The sequence below is a fragment of the Solanum verrucosum genome, unplaced genomic scaffold (assembly GCF_900185275.1).
Source record: "Solanum verrucosum unplaced genomic scaffold, falcon-dt-bn FXZP01000041.1, whole genome shotgun sequence".
Lineage (NCBI taxonomy): Eukaryota > Viridiplantae > Streptophyta > Magnoliopsida > Solanales > Solanaceae > Solanum > Solanum verrucosum.
Window position 1 is genome coordinate 350,613 of NW_026020250.1, and position 24,146 is coordinate 374,758.

The following is a 24,146-nucleotide window of genomic DNA, read 5'->3' on the forward strand; positions in this document are numbered from 1 at the left end:
GATCATGTTGCACTGGATTTTTGGCCATAGATATTGCTGACTTGTTGTCAACCTTAATGACAGTAGCTTCAATGTCATTTTGCTCCAGATCACGTAGAATCTTTCTTAACCATAGAGCCTGATTAGTTGCACCAGCAGCGGCGATGTGTTCTGCTTCTGCAGAAGATTGAGCTACCGCATCTTGCTTCTTTGAATTCCATAGGAACATGCCTGAACCAAGTGTAAAAGCATATCTAGAAGTGCTTTTCATATCATCAACGCTTCCTGCCCAATCACTATCTGAATAACCCATCAGTTGCCCTGGCTCTTCCCTTTTAAACCAAATACCATAATTAGCAGTTCCTTCGATATATCTCAACGTTCGTTTAGCAACACCAAGATGAACTTGACTTGGACCTTGCATAAGCCTCAACAGTAAACTTGTCGCGAACATGAGATCGGGTCTTGTTACTTCAAATACAACAAACTACCAATCAAACTTCTATAAACTGTTGGATCAGCCCTGTCACCTCCTTCAAACTTCAAAATCTTTTCATTGTGAACCAGTGGAGTCGGTATAGACTTGCACCTCTCCATCTTGAACCTTTTAAGAATATCCTATGCATATTTTCTTTGAGAAATAAAGATTCCAGCAGTAGCTTGATAAATCTCCATTCCTAGAAAGTAACTCATTTCACCCAAATCTGACATTTCAAACTTGGTCCCCATTTCTTGCATAAACTGATTCACCATTGCTTTATTGCTTCATGTTACCAGAAGATCATCAACATAGAGTGACACCACAAACACATCTCCTCCTTTAGCCCTCTTCACATATAAAGTGGCTTCATTTTCACTTTTCTTGAAGCCACAATGAATGAGATGATCATCAATCTTACTGTACCATGCTCGAGGATCCTGCTTTAATCCATACAATGCCTTATGAAGTCGGTAGACTTTATCCTCCATTCCTACAACTTGAAAGCCTTCTAGTTGATCAACATATATCTCCTCCTGCAACAGTCCATTTAAGAATGCAGATTTCACATCCAAATGATACAGCTTCCAATTTGATTGAGCTGCCAAAGCAAATAACAGCTTTATTGTATCATGTCGTGCAACATGTGCAAACGTGTCCCCATAATCCAGACCTGCAACTTGTGCATAACCTTTCATAACAAAGCTTGCTTTGTATTTATAAATTGAGCTATCTGGATTAAGTTTGGTTCTATAAACCCACTTCACCCCGATCATATTTCTGTTTTTGGGTTTATCAACCAACTTCCAAGTATCATTCTTTTCTATCATACCAATCTCCTCCTTCATGGCTTCAATCCAAACTTCATGTCTTGATGCTTCTTGATAGCTATTTGGTTCTGAGTTTGCAACATTACATCTTTCATATATCTCGAAAAGAGACCTTGTCTTCAAAATTGGCGAATCAAGTGAGGATTCCCCGTCTGATTCTTCGTCTTCTTCCAAAGTTTCAGACCCAAATGATTTGATTTCAGGCAGCGGACTCAAGTTCTGAAAAACTGCATTATCTTTCTCAATTTGCTCCTTATCCTAGTTCCAATAAGCATGCTCATCCACGACTACATCTTTTCGGATTGAAATACTTTTTGTTTGCAAGTTGAAAACTCTATAACCCTTGGCTTGTGATGAATAACCAATAAAGATCCCCAATTCACCTTTTGGTTCAAGTTTGCTTCTTTTGACAGAAGGAACATGAGAATAGCATATCAAACCAAAAACTTTTAGATGTTTGGCAGATGGTTGTATTCCACTCCATGCCTCAATATGAGTCTTTTCATCCACGGCTTTTGTTGGCAGCCTATTTAACAAATACATTGAAGTATGAATAGCTTCTGCCCAAAAGCTCTGTGGCAGTTTCTTTTCCAACAACAAACATCTTGCCATTTCAACTACTGTTCTGTTCTTCCTCTCCGAGACTCCATTTTGTTCGGGCGAATAGCTTACTGTCAACTTGTGATCAATCTCCATATCTTCACAATACTTATTGAACTCATTTGAAGTGTATTCGCCATCATTGTCCGACCTCAAAGCCTTTAGCTTACAACCACTTTGTCTTTTCGCAAAAGCTCTAAATTTCTTGAAAACTGAAAATACTTGAGACTTGTTACTCAGAAAATACACCCAAGTCATCCTTGTTAAGTCATCAATAAAGAGCACAAAATATTTATTGTGTCCCAAAGATGATGCCTGCATAGGTCCACACACATCAATGTGAACTAGTTCAAGTTTTTCAGTTGTCCTCCAGGTAGCACTTTTAGGAAATGATTTCCTGTGTACCTTACCCATCTGACATGACTCACAAATTTCTTTAGACAGTGAATCTCAGGTAAATCCTTAGTCAAGCCCTTTTCATACATAGACTTTAAAGTAGCATAGTTAAAATGACCATATCTTTTGTGCCACAACCATGACTCATCCTTACTTGAAAAATTTGCACTATCAAACCTCCCATCTAAAGGAAAAGTTTTATCCACCATTCTTACTTTAACAATCAAACTATCTTCGGAGTCAAAAATCAAACAATGTTTGTCCTTAAAAAAATAAGGAATAGCCTTTAGACATCATTTGAGCCACACTTAAAAAGTTACATGCTAAAGAAGGAACATACAACACATCATGTATAAACTTTGTACCTTGTGTAGTCTGAAAGGAAACTGAACCCTTTCAATGTGCATCAACCATTTCACCATTTCCCATCCTAACTTTAGCTTTGAATGACTTGCCAAGTGTGTGAAACAAGAGCTCATTGCGTGATATATGACTCGTACATCCACTATCTATGAACCATGAGGATTTGTTGGCTGTGTTTTCTACATGAGAAGCCATAAACAAGATTTCTTCTTCATTTTCGAACTTTTAAACAAAATTTACCTGCTGCACATGGTTTTGTTGTGGTTGATTCTGCCTGGCCCTGCAATTTTTCTCAATATGACCCATCTTTCTACAAAATCTACACTGAATCGGTGGCTTTCCTTTGAACCAACAGTCTTTTTCTTGATGATTGGTTCTTTTATAGTGGCTGCAAGGTGGAAACTTCCCTCTCTTTGAAGATTCCTTCCTTGGTTTTCCCTTTTTTAATTTATCTCCTTCCATCCCTCTATTGCCCTTCATAGGCTGTTTGCCTTTATGTTGTGCTTGAAATGTCGCTTCTGCTACTTCTTCATCTCTTATACTTGATCTTTGTTCTTGAGCTTGCAACTTGCTGATCAGTTCTGCCACAAATAAAGTCTTCAAATCACAAGATTCTTCTATTGCTGAAATCTTAGACTCGAACCTTGCTGGTAAGCTTATCATCATCTTCTCCACCACCCTTGAATCTGGAAAGGTTTCACCAAACAACCTTACTTTGTTTACAATCTCCACAAGTTTGGCAGAATACTCTTTCACAGTATCTCCTTCTTTCATCCTTAACATCTCAAATTCTCTTTTGAGAGTTAAGAGTTTGACAGTCTTCACTCTGTCACTTCCATCGAACTCCTCTTTTAGATTCTCCCATACTTCTTTAGGTGTTTCACATGCCATTATTCTTGTGAAAATCACATCTAAAAGTGCTTAATGAAGACATGTGAGAGCCTTGGGTTTCCTTGACTTCGCATCTTCATAAATCTTCATTTGTGCAACTGTTGGATTTGGTCCAAGTGGAAGAGGATCATCTTCACTTTCAATTGTTTCCCATAGACTAAGAGCTTTGAGATAAGCCTTCATCTTTATCACCCATATGTGATAATTTTCTCCTGTAAACATAGGAGGGCCTGCACCCAAGAAGTTGTTGGATGCCATGTTACTCTCACCTTAGAAGGAGAAAAAACCTTAGCCTTCTTGCCTTCACAGATCCCTCAAGAAGAAGGGCTCTTGATATCACTGTTAGGATTTGAAACTTTTAGAGAAAAAAAAAAGGTTCAGCAGCAGGAAATCTTCATTCATATATTCAACTTTTTAAAAGCATACACACATATAGCTACATAAGCTTTTCCAAAGTTAGTAGAGGACCACACATATCCAACCACTATTGACTTTCTTACAAAACCTATTCCATAAAACAAGGACTACCTTTCCTTTACATACTTAACATAATATTTAAGAAAATAACAATTAAACAAAAGACATCTAGAAATATCTCATTTTCTAACAACAATTTCCCTTTGCTAGTTCATCTTTGACTCCAAATAGAGGGCTGACCTCCGATTCCATTGTCATCATATCTTTGCCGATTGTTGCTCCTATTATATCTTCTTCCCAAACCACTGTTGCCAGTGATCCTTCCATAATAGTTGCTGCCTCGCCAACTTTATCATCAATCTTGTCAGCTCCTTCATTGCCAAGTTCATCGTCTAGCTCACTGGTGTGTCATTCGGTCCCGTTTGGTCTGTCTCCGTATTCCATTCCTCCTATTTAACTTACTAATGATCTTCCAGTAGCTATTGATACAACCATTGTTCATACAAATTCTCAAACATCAGCTGCCCGGACCACAAAAATTGTACCTCATCATATGGTAACCATGCATAAGGCAAATTCCGCAAGCTCACATTGCCACAAAATACCCTTTACCGCCATCTACCTTGCTATATGAACCTACATGTTTTACCCAAGCCAACAAAGACTCAAATTGGAGAAAGGCTATGCAAGAAGAGTACAACTCCCTCCAGCAAAATGGTATTTGGTCGCTTGTCCCGTTTCGCGGCCAAAAATGTTGTTGGATGCAAATGAATTTTTAAGTTGAAACTCAATCCTGATGGCTCCATTGAGCGAAACAAGGCTTGTTTAGTGCACTACAAAAAAACAGTGTTTACCGGCGGACACAATCCGTCACTATCTAATGAAAGTCCGTCACTAATCATGATTAGTGACGGATTAGCAACGGATTATTGACTGTTGCTATAACGCTCGTTAGTAAGCTCTTAGTGACGAAAAAATGAGTTCCGTCACAAGTGTAGCAACGTCGTAGTGACGAAACATTTCCGTCGCCATATGTTAGCGACAGACTTAGTCGTCATTATATTTATATAATTTTGTTGCTAATTTCATAGTTCTAAGACGAAAAAATGAGTTCCGTCACAAGTTTAGTGACGTGATAGTGACGAAAGATTTTCGTTGCCACTTGTTAGCGACGGACTGATTCGTCATTATATTTATATAGTTTTGTTGCTAATTTCATAATTCATTTCGTCATTTTGGATAAATTTGCAGCGAAATTTTCGTCGCAACATATTCTGTTAAAACATATTAGGCCTTTAATAATCCGTCACTAATCCGTCGCCAACATTCTTTTCATAGCAACGACCGAATAATAGTCTCTAAATTTGTTGCTAAAAATTATTTGATTTGGTTATTTTAAATATGTACTGCTGAAATAAATTAAATTAAAATTACTAAATACTCTAAAAATAACAAACGTATAATATAATACTCATAGACGATTCATAATATATAAATAGAAAACTCCAAAACCACATATTTTTGGTTTAAAATATCCAAAGAAAACTATCAAGTACTCTTAAATAAACCTACGTTCATCAAAATGTTACTACGCAATTTGTAGTTTCCAAAAAGTATGACATTACCAAGAACTAAAGTTGTGGGAGACTAAGGGATACGATTGTCACTTGAAATTGAGGGATCAACCTCATCCACATTAGTAGCGGGAGGCACTATGGGTGTCACAATCGATGGATTCCCGGATGGAGTAATCGATGCTTGCACCTGCTGAACAATAATAGGAACAAGATGACTAGTTAGTGCAGGCATCATTTGCTTTACAAAATCGTCCATATTTGTTATCGATGTTGATTGAGAAAATGGAGGTGGTAATGATGATGAGCCACAAAGATTCTGCCCATAGTAATCTTTTGCTTCAGATCCAAGACCGTATATTCTTCTTTTCTTTTCTCCCCCCGCAGCTTGGTAATATGCTTCACATTGATCAATATCAGTTTGAGACACTGTGTTTTCCCGTAATATTTCTTCATATTTTTCCTATAATAAGTAGAGAAAATGAGAAAGCATTACAGAAAGGGAACAAAACAAATTTTGAAGGAAAATGCAGAAAGATACATAAGTTTTTAACGTTGGTACAGATCTTTTTGCAACTGGCCCCCGTTCTTTGTCCTCATTGATATGTCCATCATTAAAGCAATATAATTAATTAAGCTAAAATAAATTACAGTCCACTATCACTGGCCTTTGTACTGTAATTTCCCTGATTAGTCAGTTAATAATTTCCCTAATTAGTCAGTTATCTGGTTTCTATATGCATATAATACTCTAGTGCATTGTATAATTAGTAGATAATTATTGCAAGGAAAATGCAATGAAAGAAGGACAGTGCAACTTATATTAGCTGGTCTATGAAGTGTTGTTTATAAGTTGTAGTAATTAACTTAGACCTACAATTTTGAACTCGTTTGAATTGCAGAATAAAGATCGTACTTGAACTCACACAGAACTTCAAAACAAACTAATTTCTATTACCCAAACAGCATCAGAAACACTCGAAAATTACCCAACCAACATCAGAATTACACAACATCAGAACTGCACTAGATTCACACTAAAATGACATTAGAATAACACCAAAACAACACTAAAATTGCACCAGAATAGCCTCAAACAACACATGAATTACACTGAAACAGCAACAACGGATTCTCACTAAAACAGGACTAGAGTTGCACCAAAAACAACTGCACTAGAGTCATAGTAAAACAACATTAGAATCACACCAAAACAACACTAAAATTGCACCGGAAAGCTTCAAAACAGCAATCAAATTACACCAAAACAGTAGCAGTAGGTTCTCTCTAAAACAGAACTATAATTGCACCAAAAACAACTGCACTAGAGTCACACAAAAATGACACTAGAATCGCATCAAAAGAACACTAAAATTGCATCGAAAAGTCTCAAAACATCACCAGAATTATACTTTACAGCAGCAACAGATACAATTTAAAACATGACTAAAATTGCACCAGAAACTACAGTAGGAAAGAACCGAAACACCTCCAAGTTTTAGACTTACATGGACAATTCGAGAACGCTCACCAACATATGATTTTCCATCATGACCATGTGTATGAACATGCAAATGTAATTCAATTGGTGTTGGATCTCGACCTTTTTCAATAGCCTATACAAAAGAAATCACGTTATAAATATCATACAATAGAAGATGTTAGTTATAGAGTTTGTAAAATATATATACTCACAAGTTTCCTGCGATGTTCACCAATTGAAATAGAGACGCCTGTGTGAGTCCCAACAGTAGTTTCATGGCCGCCACGACGATTTTTTGAATGAATTTATGACTTTTTAATACACTTTTCACTTCCCCAAAGTTGCATCCATCTTTCCCACACATTTTCTGGTACATAACCTGGCTTAACTCCTCCTTTTTTTTATTTTAGAAATGAAATTCCTGTATTTCAGTGCTGCCTTAACCATCCAGTGTCTTTTCACTTCATTTTCACTAATGGAAACATCCCAGTAAAATTTTTTCTGAAATAAGTTTTGAAAGTAATACATTAATGTCCTATCTATATATGTTAATACACTTTCTAAACTCACTTACGATGAAAAGTTATACCTTGAATTCTCCAAAATAACCATATCTTACATCAGTTGAGACACCTTTCCAATTGATTCCATTGGAATCAACATCACTTTTGAAAGACTTGGATATGAAACTAGAGCATATTTGAGAAGGTTCCATCCTATATAAACAAAATATACAGGTAGTAAAATAGAAAAATAAACTTTTTTTTTAGCACATTCAATAGACAAGAGGTCATGTTCTCTAGATTAAATATTATGCTTAAAGGACCAGAAGTTGGTAATGTGATAGTGAAATCCTATCCAAATATCTTCAATTTGTTCAATGTAGTAAGTAGAAACAAGTTTAGGAATAAAATCAAAAGAATGGACTAACCCTGCAGAAGTTAGAAAGACAAGGGTCCTTGTATGGCTACTGTTGGATTCACATTCAGCAACTGTATTGGTACGACCTGTTGAGTTGCTCTGAGTAGAAAAACCCTGACCTATTTGGTTACTCTGATTTGATGTAGCTGGAGGTGTCTCAGAGATGATTGGGCTGATACTTTGAGTTGTCGTTTCAATATTGGTTGGGGTACCACCTTGCTGAGGAGAAACTATAGTGGGCTTGGGAATAGTTGGCATGCTTACACGTATAGCAGGATTACTCCTACCTGAGGATTTTCCACGACCTCTGCCTCGAGCCATACCTATTAACAAATATAACATTGTTGTTAGATCATGATAGATACAAAATAAAATTAAACATAATCCATAATAATGAGATTAAGTGGAACAATGCTGAAATATTAAAACTGTCTCTGTAAGAGCTTGTTGATCAAGTGAAAAAATTGGTACCTGGAAATACAAGAGTAACATAGTTATCTATAACAAGAGTAACAAGAGTAAAGGGATCATGAACTTCTATCAGAAGCTTTACACAAAGAATGAGCATTAGAACCTGATTGTTACACATTTTGAAAATTTGGACACAATCACAGATGATGACATTAGGGAAAGGGAGAAGCCTTTTAAAAGGCTTGGATTTTGCTTCTGATAAGGCTCCAGAACCTGATTGTTACACAATCACAATCAAGTAATGTCATTCATTTAAAACAAATGATCTATTGAGCTCAAGAATTTACATAACAATAAGTCTCCCAAAGAGGTTACTTGTTTGAGCACTTCTTTATAAGGCATCAATATTAACTATTAGTAATTATAAGAATGCATAGTTAGAAACCACATTGAAATTAGAAATAGAACACACATAGTTCAAAGCCAAGAGCTATTTCTTTTAAAAATCCTAAATTGAAAAGCAGAAACTACAGCAGATTATCCTCGATTGAAAATTAGAAACAAAAAAAATATAGTGAAAATACAATAGCAGATGATCAAACACTAGTCACTGTCTTCTTCAAACTCTTCCTCTTCCTCATCCTCATTCTCCTCAGTTTCCTCAGTTTCATACTCTTCTTCTGTGGACTCTATGTGGATTTCATGATTCTCTTGCAATAATCCATCATCAATGGGTTCATCCATTTCAATTACATCTCCATTTGGATCATTTAAGAGTATGTTTTCATCAATGGAAACAGTCATATCTATCTCGTGGACTTCAACTTCTTCAACTTGAAATGGAACATTTACTTCTGAAACTGTTGCCACTTCCTCATTAGGCAATTCAATAACATTTCGAGGTTTGACCTTCAGTACAGCTGCCCAATCATCCTTGTCCTTTTTCTTACTAGGATAAGGTACATAACACACTTGTGTTGCTTGCATTGCAAGAATAAAAGGTTCATATTTTTTATATCGACGACGATGGTTAATATCAACCAATTTGTACTGATTGTGCCTTTTAACACCAACATCCATAGTTGGGTCAAACCATTCACATTTGAATAATACAGTTTGCTTTAAAGGTGCTTCACGGTATTCCACTTGTATTATCTCTTTTATCCTTCCATAATAATCACCAAAATTTGGATCCGAGATACAAACTCCACTATTCATTGTTGATCTTGTGCTACCATGACATTCTGTGTGAAATTTGTATCCATTAACAAAATACGCAGAATAACATGTAGCGTCTATTAATGGTCCACGAGCAAGACTACGCAAGAATTCATTCTCAATGGGATTGCATTGGACCTATTTTTTTAAAATGTAAGACATAGTAAAATTTAAAACTAAATTTAAGCATGTCATTGTATAAAAGATAATTTCACAATACTCACAAATTCCTTGAACCATATAGAGAAATTTGCTTCAAGACTCTCGTCTATTTGACCCTGAGATAGATTCGGAAATTCTTCTAGCAAACGTTGCATGAACATACTTCATTACAACAAAATAAGTTAAATTGAAAAGTCGTGATATAAGGATATGTTTATATTATTAAGAAAATAAAATTAACTTTTGTTACCTCACAAACGGGTCAACCTCCTCACAATTTAGTAAGATATAAGTTTGGGCAGCCTTGATTTCTTCAAGGGATAAATCCCTTTTTTTTGCTTCTCCCCATAGTCGACCTGGATGGGAGAATATTGATAAATTTCCTTCAATATCTTCCTTATCCCCACCATCATCATTACGGTCCACGTTATGATTACGTGTCATGACATGAGGTTCAAAATAATGAGAAAATAGTTGTGTTGACTCTGTCATCAAGTATGCTTCACAAATGAAACCCTCAACACTAGCTTTATTTCCAATCATCCTTTTAAGAGTTCCTAGATACCTAAATATATAACATGTATGGACCATTACATTATAAGATAAAAATATATAGCATACTAGTCACGAATTTTATATAAAGTTTTACATTTACCTTTCAAAAGGGTACATCCATCGATATTGTACAAGTCCAGCTATCCTTGCTTCATATGGAAGGTGTCCAGGAAGATGTTCCATTGAGTCAAAGAATCCAGGAGGAAATATACGTTCTAACTTGCACAAGATTTGTGGGATGTCTCTCTCTAATCTCTCCATGTCTTCAACTCGTAGAGTTGTAGAAGTAAGATCTTTGAAAAATAAGCTCAATTCTGTAAGTGCTTGCCACACATTACTAGGAAGTAGTTCGCGAAAGGCAATAGGCAATAGTCGTTGCATGAACACGTGACAATCATGACTTTTCATGCCAAATATCCTTTTCGCATTTGTGTCTGGACATCTACCCAAATTGGAAACATACCCATCTGGAAACTTTAAGCCTTTCACCCAATTGAACAAGACAGCTCTTGCTTCCTTGTCTATCGTATATACAGCTTTGGGATATTTTCCATTACTATCCTTTCCAATTGAGGTCAATCACAATACTCTACCATATCTTGACGTCATTGTGGATTGTCTTTGGTTTTGTCATCAAAATTAAGAACTGTGTTAAACACATTATCAAAGACATTTTTTTAAATATGCATGACATCAAGATTATGTCGAATCATGTTAGATCTCCAATAAGGCAAATCCCAAAAGATGCTTCTCTTTTTCCATCCGCAAGACTTGCATATTCTTCGATTGAGTTGTTCTGCATCTAACTCTGTTACTTTTCTTATGTCCAAATCACAAATTTGATTCAATATTTCCTCTCCTGTTCTATAGGGAGGTGGTGATCTTTGGACAGTTTTGCCTTTAAGAAAGTTCTTACGATCTCTCCTAAATGGGTGATATTGGTCAAGAAACATCCGATGACAATCAAACCATGATGTTTTCTTACCATGGTTCAATCTAAAGGATTGTGTTTCCTCCATACAATAGGGACATGCTAACTTACCTGCAGTACTCCATCCCGATAACATAGAATATGCGGGAAAGTCACTGATTGTCCACATCAAAGCTGCCCTTAGTTGAAAGTTTTGCTTTTTTGAGATGTCAAATGCTTCCACGTCTGTCTCCCACAAAAAAGTCAATTCCTTTATTAGAGGCTGCAAATAAACATCAATTTTATGTTTGGGATTGTTTGGCCCCGGAACAATGACTGTTAAGAACATATAAGCCTCTTTCATACACATTCCTGGAGGTAAATTATAAGGTGTGACAATCACTGTCCATGAAGAGTATTTGCTCCCAGACTGACTAAATGGTTGGAAACCATTAGTACATAACCCCAACCTTACATTTCTTGGTTCATCAGCCAAAAAAGGATGAGTGTCATTGAAGTGCTTCCAAGCCTCAGAGTCTGATGGATGACGCATTACACCATCCTCTTTTGTATGCTCATGATGCCATCTCATGTCGACAGCTGTAGCATGGGATGCATACAATCTTTGCAATCTAGGAATCAAAGGAAAATAATACATTTTCTTGTAAGGGATCAATTTCCTCTTACGAGAGCCAATACGACGCTTGTATCTATCATGGCCACAAAATGTACAAGATGTAAGGTGTTCATTATCACCCCAATACAACATACATCCTAATTCACAACAATCAATCTTTTCAACTGGTAAACCCAAGCTACGCACTACCTTCTTGGTCTGATAGTAGCTATCAAGCACTATGTTATCTTCAGGTAAAGCCTCTTTCAACAATTGCATCATTTGGTTATAACCTCTCTGTGACATATTGTTCTCCATTTTAATATTTAACATTCGAGAGATAACAACAAGTTGAGAGAGGGAAGAATCAGGATACAATTTTGCATCAGCTGCTTGTAGCAAATCATATAATTTTTGGGACTCGGGATTAGGATCTTCCTCCATTGAAGGTTCACAAGGATGAGACGACTCAGGTTCAATATTGCTAAAAGATTGCCAACTTGAACCTTGGGGAAAGTTAGGACCAGCTGCATCAAAAATCATTTGACGGTATGGATTATCATATCCTAATTCAGGTGTAGCACCACCATTCAAATCCTGATCAGAAGAAATCTCACCAATCACATTTTTTTCTCCTTGATGCTTCCAGATAAAATAGTTATCAACAAATCCAGACTTATAAAGGTGATGCTTAATCGTTTCAACATCCATGAACTTAAAGTTGTGACATTTTTTACATGGACATCTAACTTTATTACCGCTCATGCGATTCTGTTGCGAACATGCAAATTGGATAAATTTATCCACTCCAATTACGAAACTAGAATTTATAGCCCCTCGGCCATCCAACCTATCATACATCCAACCACGCTCTAGATTATTCTTGTTCCTAATAATGTTTAAATTTACAAAAAAAAATTAGTAACAAGCACAAACCATGGACCAGAAGGTACTCTCATTCATATTCATCAAATTCGAACAAAACATGCATATTAGCAAAGCAAGAACAATTTCTAAAGTTCTTCACTATGCAGACTTTAAAAAAACTTATGAACTATTAAAGCAATTATTAATTATAATCAACTTACAAAACAGTTGTTGGAACATTCTAATTTTAGTCAACTTATAGAACAATTAAAACATTCTAATTCAAATCAACTTACTGAAGCATTCTAGTTACAGTGAACTTATTGAAACTATCTAATTACTCTATTAATCTCACAAAATTGATGACAAACAAAAGGGATTGAAGCATTACAGTTAATTTACAGTACAAACAACACTTTCCAGTGTGTGAAAAACTAGAGCAAGAAAAGAATTTGGAGCCAATACTACATTTCATCAACAACAAACAGAAACACATTACATGAAAAACTTTCTACTAAACAAGCAGTTAGCTAATAAATTTAATCTTAGAGGTTCTTGATGACTATGTAGTTGTTTTGATTTGATTTGGTTAATAATTTAATCTACTGAATAAGCAGTTGGCAAGAATCTTTATTTCAAAAAGACAATTTTTAAGAAAATCACATGACTTTCCTCTATAAGTACAACAATTCCTCTAGCAAATAAAACCAAAGAAAAAGTAAAAGTCTAGAATGCATTTTTCTAGAAAATAAAATCAACAAACAAGTTAAAATTTAGAATGTATTCCTCCAGCAAGAACTAATCACAGAAACACCCACAACAACAGAATAAGAATTCTCCAAACTTTTCACTAATCTCTTAAAAAAAAAGCTCTAACTCGAATAGTCTCAAGATAATGGCAACAATCTTCATCATTGTTAGATTGAGTAAACAAAATACCTCGGAACTTAAATCTTGAGCTAAATCAAAGATAGAAATGAAAAGTGAAGCTTAGTTCAAGCGAATATCAACTAGACCCTGATGATGATGTTATAACAGTAGGGGCCTGCAACATTTTAAGCACCCACTATTAGATTCAGTAAAGTAAATACCTCGGGACTTAATTCTTAAGCTAAAGCAGAGATAGAAATGAAGAGCAAGACTTACTTCTAGAGAATATCAACCAGATCTTGATTCTGAGGTTATGACAGCAAATACCTACAACATTTAAACATTAAATTGTCTTGGTAATTACAGCAGCAAATACCTGCAACATTTAAACACTTCAGTACCTTAGGCTTTAGATGATATGTAGACAAGATTAAGTCGTAGATATTACTTGCTCAATATAAAACAGAAGGAATTATTAAAAATTAAAAGTGAATAGAAGAAACTGATCTCAGCGAAGACTACTTCAAAAATATCTTTACTTCGTCCTGCCAAAAACCATTTCTGCACATTTCCCATGAAACCATTAACCATCCAAGTCAAACCATCAGGATTTTAGCATTCCAATTTCTAGATCTTTAGATTGCTTAATGAAAAGAGCCATTACTGACATAACATAGAAGGTACACACTAAGTAGTTTCCAGGAAAACATACAACTCTCATGTTGTCTCCATGCAGAATCCTCAGCTAAGCATAATAGCAGTAAATGTTTGCATTTATCAAAAGTTACTTCCAATCAAATAAATCTGAATCTTTCATGGACAATATTAATGATGATCAAGTTAAAAATGTCCATGCCTTTAGTAGAACCAACTCAGAGATAACTGAAATTCATTGTCTACTTACTATCAGCAACACAAACTGCTCAGAATTGACCAATGACTAGCATATTGCAAGCCGAGAAAGCTACTGTTTCATTACCTGTGTTGCATAGGTTGAGCTTTGTGCAAGAAACTTCAAATACTCTTGCTTCTTTATATCATCAACTTCTAAACACTTGGCAGAGAAGCAAGACACTGATGAACTTAAACTGAAAAAGCAATGATGTATTGATTTTCTGGCAGGTAACCAGAATTGATTTCAGACAATTCTACAACTGATAATGTCAGCTTCTAGGAGTCGTCAGCTTTAATTGAGGCTAGCTTATTTCAACATGAAACATTAGATTATCCAATGTCGTTTATAAATGCACTCTAAGAAGTTCCTTATTTCAACAGAATATTGAGGCTTATTTTAGCACTTTGAGAAATCCTTTATTTCATTATATTACATGTTATTGAAGCTTCACATCACTTATTTCAGCAACAACTCATTTTACCACATCTAGCCTAGACTTTATAGTGTATAAACTGATCATTCTCTCCTTGAACATAAAAATTTGATGATTATTAAATGTCTAATCTAATATTCTTGGTTTAGATAGAGAGGCTATTTTAATAAACTCTCGGAGGAAATAATTATTTTTCTTTCTAAGCTCCTTTAATACATATTCATAACTGGCAAGAAAGAGTTTGAACCATAGTATCACTCCTTCAATTTACAACAAGAAAAAGCACCAGAAAGTCCACTCTTCAAACAAATGCTTATTTAGCGGCACAAATCATCAATATAAACCATAAAATAAGTCAAGTTTAATTGTAATGCGTGGCATTACGTTTAACCCAATCTTTAGCTCTATCACTGATCATTGGGAATAACAACCATAACTTCCAGATCACTACCAGCAAGAGCACTCATAGTACATTTAAAGTGAGAAAAACATAAAGAACCACTTTAGAATATCAATCGAAAAAACAAAAAGATGTTGTATACCACACAAGTTCAAATGATCTTAAATCAGAATACCAAAATCAACAATAAACAACTTTTTAACACTAGATTCAATATTACACTAACATTATTTATCACCAAAAAATGAACCCAAACAAAAGTATAAACAGAAAATTTATATCAACACATTTTTCTGAAAAAAAGAAAGATATTGTGCAGGTGAGAAAAGGAGAGATACCTTTTACAGAGAATGAGTTGGTAGTGAATAGTCAAACAATAAAAGTTACCTGCAGTAGAAAACTAAAACAAATCAGTGTGAAATCAATGTAAAATGCTTGTACCTAACCCTAGATGCTTGCTTGAACTTTAACACCTATTTTCAAAAAACTTTACTTCTAAAAAAACCTCTATTTTCAGAAATTTCAAATTTCTAGAGAAATTACCAATCTTACTTCAAGCTAAACGAAATGGAAAGAGTTCATAGTTAAAATACCATATTTTCATAACACCCAAACGACTAAAATCTCTATTTTTAGTGGTCGAGTGAAACGATTCCTAGTTAGGGTTCATATTTTGCAACTAGAAAATAATGGTATGTCGAGTTAATCTGATATCCTAATGCAGGAATCTGACCGAAATTCCTAGTGGGGGTTCCAATTTTTCAGAGAGAAAGAGTTGAAAGTTGTCAAAATCAAAGTTGGCCTAGATGTTGAAATACTACAAATTGGAGCTAGGGTTTTGATTTTATAACTAGTTCTTGATAAACCCATCTTGGGAAATTGATTCCCTTTGATATCTGAACCAACAAATCCATTTGGGGAAACTGAAGCTTTGAAATCGAAATGGAGTTTGAGCGCTTACCTTTCTAGATGGAGACTTGCTTTAGAGCTTCGAGATGGAGACTTGCTTCAGAGCTTCGAGTGTTACCAGCTTCGAGATGGAGTTTGAAATCGAAATGGAGTTTCAGAGATGGAGGCTTAGAGTTTTAGAGCTTCATCTCTGAAATGTTACGGGAGTGTGAGTGTGAGAGTGTGAATATTTTGTGCCCTAATTAAGAATATATCACTTTAAAAGAATTGCAACGGAATTAGTGACGGATTATAACATCCATCACTTTCAAATAAATATATATATTTACAAAATATTATATTGACGGATATTTTCGTCACTATATAATATAAATTTTATAAAAAAATATATATAAGTTTAGCGACCTTTTTTCCGTCGCTACTTCCGTCGCCAAATATTAATTGAATTTGTTACCCTTATTTTGTTACTAAATCCGTAGGGAAAATTAGGCGCCAAAATTTCGCGCTAATAATCAACGACGAATTAAATATTCCGTTGCAAATCCGTCGCTATATTATAAATCAAAAAATCAATTGTTGATTTTGCAACAAAATGGTAATTCCGTCGCAAATCCGTCGTTATGTAGTGACGGAATACTGTTCGTCGCTAATATCCGTCGCTAAACGCTGATTTTTTAGTAGTGGTGGAAAAGGGATTTAGCCAAGAGGCTGGAGTGAAATACTATGAAACATTCAGTCCGGTGGTGAATCCTACACCTATCTATGTGGTTTTGTCTCTTGCTCTATCAAAAGGGTAGTCACTACGACAACTTGATGTCAAAAATGTGTTTCTACATGAAGAGGTATACATGTCTCAACCCTCTGGTTTTTATCGATCCACAATATCCAAATCATGTGTGTAAGCTTCACAAAGCCCTTTATGGCCTTAAACAGGCACCTCGGGCATGGTTTGAGAAGCTTAGCTGGAAATTCCTTGAACTCAATTTTGTACCTTCTAAATCTGATACGTTTCTATTTCTTCGCAATTGTGAAGGCCATTTTACGATTATCTTGGTCTATGTAGACGATCTTATTGTTAGAGGAAGCTCTAATGAGTTCATTGCAAGTTTTATTCTTCAATTTTCTATTGCCTTTGCTGTAAAGGATCTTGGTAAGCTACACTACAGTCTTGGTGTTGAGGTACATTGTCAGACCACTGGATTGACCCTTTCTCAGTCCAAATACATTAGAGAACTCCTTGCTCGTGCCAAAATGGATGGTGCAAAGCCAATTGCCACACCTATGGTTACGGGACTTCAATTGTCTCAACATGAAAGTTCACCATTTTCTGATCCATCATTATATCACAGCTTGATAGGAGCTCTTCAATATATAGCTATCATGCGTCCAGATGTATCGTATACTGTCAACAAACTATGCCAATTCATGCATAAACCTATGAAATCTCATTTCATTGCTACGAAATGCTTGTTGCTATTTGAAGGTAATTATAGACATCGTCTTGCAGTTGAGTTCAGCTAGCTCCTTACTACTTCAGACCTTCTCAGATGCAGACTGGGGTGTCTGTCCAGATGATCAGAGATCTACCAATGGTTATTGTATTTTTATTGGACCCAACTTAGGGTGTGTTTGGTATGAAGGAAAACATTTTTCGGAAAATGTTTTTCAATTTTCTCATGTTTGGTTGGGTTAAATGTTTTGGAAAATGTTTTCCAAATCAACTCATTTTCCTCAAATTTAAGGAAAATGATTTCCCTTCAAAACTTAAGGAAAACATTTTCCAAAACTCTCTTCCAAATTCAAACTACAATTACTTTTTTGTTGAAAAAATCAATTTATTTTGTCCCTACCCTCAAACCAGCCCCCCAACCAACAAACTTAAAGCTTGTTTTTAAATTCAATTGTTTTACCCACCCTCACCCCTACCCCTACCCCTACACCACCCCTCCCAAAAAAAATATTAAAAATTATTTTTAAAAGATATATCTAATTTCAATTTTTTATTTTTTACCCCCACCCACTACCCTCCCCCTCCCTATCAATTTTTTTTTTATTGTTTTAAAAAAATATTTTCAACTTCAATTTTTTATTTTTTCATCTCGATCCTCGATCACCCACGCCCCCTCCCCGGCTTCCCTCCCCCCCCCCCCCCCCCCAAAAAAAAATGAGTTTGTTTTTAAAAATTATTTTCAACTTCAAAATTTTATTTTTTCACCCCTACACACGATCCCCCCCAACCCACCCACCCCCTACTCGCCACCCGTAACCAAAAAAAATAATTTAAGTTTACTTTTAAAAAATATTTTCAATTTCAAAATTTCATTTTTTCACCCTACCTTGACCGCCCCTCACACACCTCCTACCCAGCCCCCCACCCACCCCACCCCTACCAGCCCCCCCTCCCAAAAAAAATAAATTAAGTTTGCTTTTAAAAAAAAAATATTTTCAACTTCAAAATTTCATTTTTTCACCCTACCTTTGAACCCCCCCACCCACCTCCTACCCAGCCCCCCACCCCCCACCCCCAAAAAAAATAATTTAAGTTTGTTTTCAAAAATATTTTCAATTTCAAAATTTCATTTTTTCACCCCTACCCTCGACCCCCCACCCACCCACCCCCTACCAGCCCCCCCCCCCCCCCCCCACCACCACCACCACCCCAAAAATAATTTTAAGTTTGTTTTTCAAAAATATTTTCAATTTCAAAATTTCATTTTTTTCACCCCTACCCAGCCCCCCACCCCACCCACCCCCTACCAGTACCCCCCACCACCACCAAAAAAAAAATTTAAATTTGTTTTAAAAAAATATTTTCAACTTCAAAAAATTATTTTTTACCCCAACCCTCGACCCCCTCCACCCACCCCTACCAACCCCCCACCCCACCCACTCCCTACCAGCCCCCATCCCCCCAAAAAAAAATTTAAGTTTGTTTTTAAAAAATATTTTCAACTTCAAAATTGCAACTTTTCACCCCTACCCTCGACCCACCCCCTCCCACCCCACCCCTAAAAAAATTTAAGTTTGTTTTTAAAAAATATTTTCAATTTCAAAAATTATTTTCTACCCAAGTAAAAATAAAAGATATTTCTCAAAAAAAAAAATCATTCATAAATCAAACACTAAAAATCTTTTCCGGAAAATATTTTCTACTCACCAACCAAACATGAGAAAATAAGTCAAAAATCAACTTGTTTTCCAGGAAAACATTTTCTAGGAAAACATTTTCCATGGAAAACATTTTCCTTCATACCAAACACACCCTTAGTGTCAAGGAGCACAAAGAAGCAGCAAGTGGTTGCACGATCCAGCACCGAAGCTGAATATCGGGCTTTAGCAGCGGCTACTGCTAAGGTTACCAGGATGCAACATCTTCTTCAAAAAATTCACGTCTCTCTTCCTCAAGCTCCCACACTGTGTTGTGATAATCTGTCCACTACCTACCTCACTGCAAATCCTATTTTTCATTCGCAGGCCAAACATATTGAATTGGATTTTCATTTTGTTCGAGAAAAAGTAGCCTTAAAAAGACTTTGATGTTCGCTACATCAGTTCCATGGATCAGTTAGCAAACATTTTCACCTAGAGCCTTCCTTTATGCCGGTTTAATCTCTTGCGTTCCAAGCTTATAGTTGTACGACCACTGCTCAGCTTACATGTTAGGACATCATAATAGTGAGGTTACATGTTTATATAGTAATTGGGTTCTATTAGAAATCGTGTTTATAGTTTATCTCTTGGAGAGTTTATATTCAACTATACTTTGTGACTTGTGTAACATCTTTTATATATTGAGGAAGAACTCTTCCGAGAAATACAATCAAGATTTATTATATTCATAAAAACTCTACAGTTATACACATTATGTGTTTATTTTTTATTTCTAACAATATCGAACAATTAATAAATTAGTTAAAAAATAAAAAAATGAATTAAAATAATTCTTAACCAATTAATTAAAATTATTCTTTCCCTAATATATATAGTTTTGGAATTGGCAGGATACAATTCCTTAGTTTTCTTCCAATTAGTTGGTCACTATTTTGATTGTTAACAATTTTGCTTGTTATATATATATATCAGAAATTAATTGGAACAATAAAAATAATATAAAAATTTCAATCCCATTGACCACCATATAGAAGAATCCAAAACGCATGATTACTTTTCATGAAAATGTCGTTAAAAAAGACTGCAGTAAGAGAAATAGAATGAACAACAAAAAGAACGACTGAAAATTTAAATTTCTGATAATTTGGGTAGCAAATTAGAAAAAGAAATTGATTTGGAGAAAATCAAGAAATGCAATAATTTATTAGTTATAGAATCCTTAATTAATGATGTCATGATCCAAAAATGGACGTGATGTCACCTATCTCCCACCAAGACAAGTCAGACTCAACTCAAGATGAAAGAAAAACGGAAAACAATAAAACAAGAACAAGATAAAGCGAGAAACTTATTCTTTTATTAAAAGCCCCAAAATATGATTGTCATGTGTACAAGCCACTAAATACATAAGTGCGGAATTTGAAAATAGATACAAGTCTCAATCTTTGTTTCTCAAACAGAACAAAGTGTAAGAAAAGGAAAAAGAGGATCCTCCGAATGACAAGCAACTACCTCTTCAATTCCTTGACGAGCCTCGAGATCAAGAGAAGAAGAGAGAGATCACACGAGTCCGGGCTCGGAACTTACACAAGTATAGAAGCAAGGGGTGAATACCAACAACACGGTACCCAACAAACAATCTACTAAACAAAGCAACTAGCTAGAAATCGAATACCTCTTACACTCCAACCGAACCTCCTCAAACTACAACCTGCACAAAAATCAGCCAAACCTATCAATTCTATAATACACAGCTCACAGGCCCAATATTCACAATTGAACAATCAAACAAATCAAATAAGTCAATCTCAATGACAAGTAGTTCAGTCACACATAACAGGTACATCAATCACAATCTACAAGTAAGTCATGCATAAGCATCAAATGCATCAAGTCACAATAATCAATCTCTAGCCGGAACCATTTCCCATCGGCTTTATAACACTCGCTGGAAAAGACCTCGACATCATAACACTCACTGACAAAGACCTCGGCATAATAACACTCGCTGGTAAATACCTCGGCATAATAACACTCGCTGATAAAGACTTCGGCATAATAACACTAACTCATCACATGTCTCAGCACGACGTTCACAATCATACAAGCAATATCACAACACATGGAAGAGATAACAAATCATATAATTGAAGCCCACAAATCATGCTTTCAAGCATTTCATCAATCAATAATCAAGTGTCACAATAAGACAATTCACATTATCATGCTCATCACATAGCCTTTTTCATTTCAATCCTTTTTTATTCATTAAGATATAACAAGTGGACAATCAACAAAGGAAGCATATGAATATAACTAGAACACAATGTTTAGGAAGCCACTTGCCATAAATCAATCAACAATCACTCCAATAGTTGAGTCTTTCCTTTTCGGATCCCTTCCAAAGCCACACAAATCTATGCACAAACAAGTATTCAACATAAATTTCCTAAAACAATAATACCCACATCAATTTTTCTTGAAACGTGCATCAATCAACACAAACCTAAGTCCGAAATTAAGGTTTTGATTACGAAATTTAATACTTAAAAACATTACTCAAGATTTTAGGAACTCATTAGGAAAAATCATCTTGAAAAAGGACTTGAAATCAATTTACAAACTCCATTTTAGTAAATTTTTGGGTTCTTGAAGAAAATTTCCAAATTTCTCATTTTAAAAGCTTGTTTTGAACACATAAATCCATAAATAATAATGGGTAATTAAAGATTTAGGGTTAAGAATCATTATGCAAAAGATTTTACTTGAAAATATGGTCAAAATCACCTCCACAAAGCTCTCAAAACTCAAAAATGGTGAAATGGGGTTGGAACCTTGATTTTAAAAAACATTCTGCCCAGGTCACAGATGTTCATCACGATCGGGAACCAGGTTCACGCGATCTCAATGAGTAAGGACGTCAACTTATCAAAGTTGACCATTGCGATTGCGACAAGGCCCACGTGATCGCGATGCACCTCAAGATGATGCTACGTGATCGCGATGAACATAATGGCCATTCACAAGATCAGAAACTAGCCAAACTCAAAATCATTGGAAAAGATCCTTGGGATTTGTTCAGAACCCGTACACACCAATCAATTATGAAAATACATTAAACTTGACATTCTGGACTCAATGGAACCGTCAAAACACGAATCAGAGGTCTCCTTGATTCGACATCCGTGCAAAACCACAAGAAACTAACTCACGCCTAAGAAGACTAAAACACACTCGGGACCTCACAAAAATCAGCCAAGACCTTAACTAGGCCTAAAATCATCCCCTTAATCCAACTAAACTCTCAAAATTTCAATCCAATCATTTAAACCCCAAATGTTGACCAAAGTCAACCTAAAGTCTAAAATATCACAATTTCACAACTTATGACATCAAATCCTCAAAAAAACTTGGAAACTAAAATCAACAACTCTCACAAATCAGATTTCACATTTTAGGACTAATGGAATTAACAAAATTCCATTCCGACATTCTAAACTCCAAAAGACACTGAAAACCACTTTCTTAACAACTTAGCCTTTCAAAATCAAAACTTACCAAAAATCTCAACTTTTAACTCAAAGATCAAAATCAATTCTCAGACTCAATCATGGAAAACTCGGGGTCACTTTCTGGAGGGAAAAATGGTAATTTCCATGGAAAAAAAATGACCGACTGGGTCATAACATTATCTACCACAAAAAACCATATTCGTCCTTGAACATAAGGCAAAATGAAGTACCTAAAGCTTCGAAAAGCTGAGGATATATGGCACACATATTTGACTCTGCTTCCCAAGTTGCCTCACCGACTGAGCGATGCTTCCACTAGAGCTTCATCTTTGGTCCTAAGTATCCACTCCTGCATATCCAAGAAAGCTATAAAATCCTCCTAAAAAGATAAGTATGGACCCAACTCAACTGTATTAAGGGAAAGTACATGGGACTCATCCGACGCGTACTTACGAAGCATGGAAACATGAAACACAAGATGCACAATTGACAAGCTATGTGGCAAGACCAATTTACAAGCCACCTCTCCCACACGACTCAAAATTCCAAAGGGTCCAATGAATCTAACGCTAAGCTTGCCTTTCTTTCCGAACCTCATCACACCTTCCATGGGTGACACTCAGAGCCAAACATGATCACCCTTCATGAACACCGAGGCTCGAACTCTCCGATCCACATAACTCTTTAGTCAACTCTGGGTTGTTAACAATCTACCATGGATTATACAAACCTACTCCATAGCATCTCTAAACAAGTATGTATTCAATGAGTCCATCATTTTTTGTAGCGGAACTCGTAGTTGAGGGATTCATGAAAGTGGTAGTGTGGTAGGTGAGTATTTTATTTTAAAGATTTTATTGTAGTGTTCTTTTGCTAAGTGTCTTAATCTTGATATCTCTTTAATGTTATTTTTTGGTAGTGTGAAATTCATGGTAAAATTCATGGTAAAATGTAATAATATTTATTGTAATATTCTTCCGATAGTTGTTTTAATCTGAATATTTCTTTAATATTATTTATGATATATTCTAGATATAACATATCTTCGGTTCTTTGGTACATAGATAAATTTTCCTCTATTAATTGTTCTAATAGTTTTATATCTTCCATAGATTCTATCCAATATTGTAAATATTCGTAATTCATTTTAATCTGAATTTATTTCTAAATCGTACCATTCTATTCTTTCATTATCTAAATATAGATCTTGTAAATCTATTTCATACCATTCTTGATTTAATATATTTTCTGATTCGTAGTCATCAAATATTTTTTCCCATATGATTCTTCTTAATTCAATTATTTCTATACCGTTAAGTATATATAAGATTAAAGTTTCATAATT

The 24,146-nt window shown here is 35.3% G+C and overlaps 1 protein-coding gene across 2 annotated transcripts in view; it reads right to left on the minus strand.

Annotated features, from left to right (window-relative positions):
• The window catches only part of LOC125833069 (uncharacterized), a 1,066,246-nt gene that overhangs the window by 327,860 nt on the left and 714,240 nt on the right, over window positions 1-24,146 (minus strand). The window contains exon 10 of one of the 2 annotated variants that reach the window (XM_049512225.1): window positions 8,426-8,437. The exons of the other annotated variant lie outside the window; for it this stretch is intronic. The gene's annotated coding sequence lies outside the window, so the exon portion shown is untranslated. Of the gene's footprint in view, window positions 1-8,425; window positions 8,438-24,146 lie in introns of those variants that run through there. 2 annotated transcript variants of the gene reach the window in all.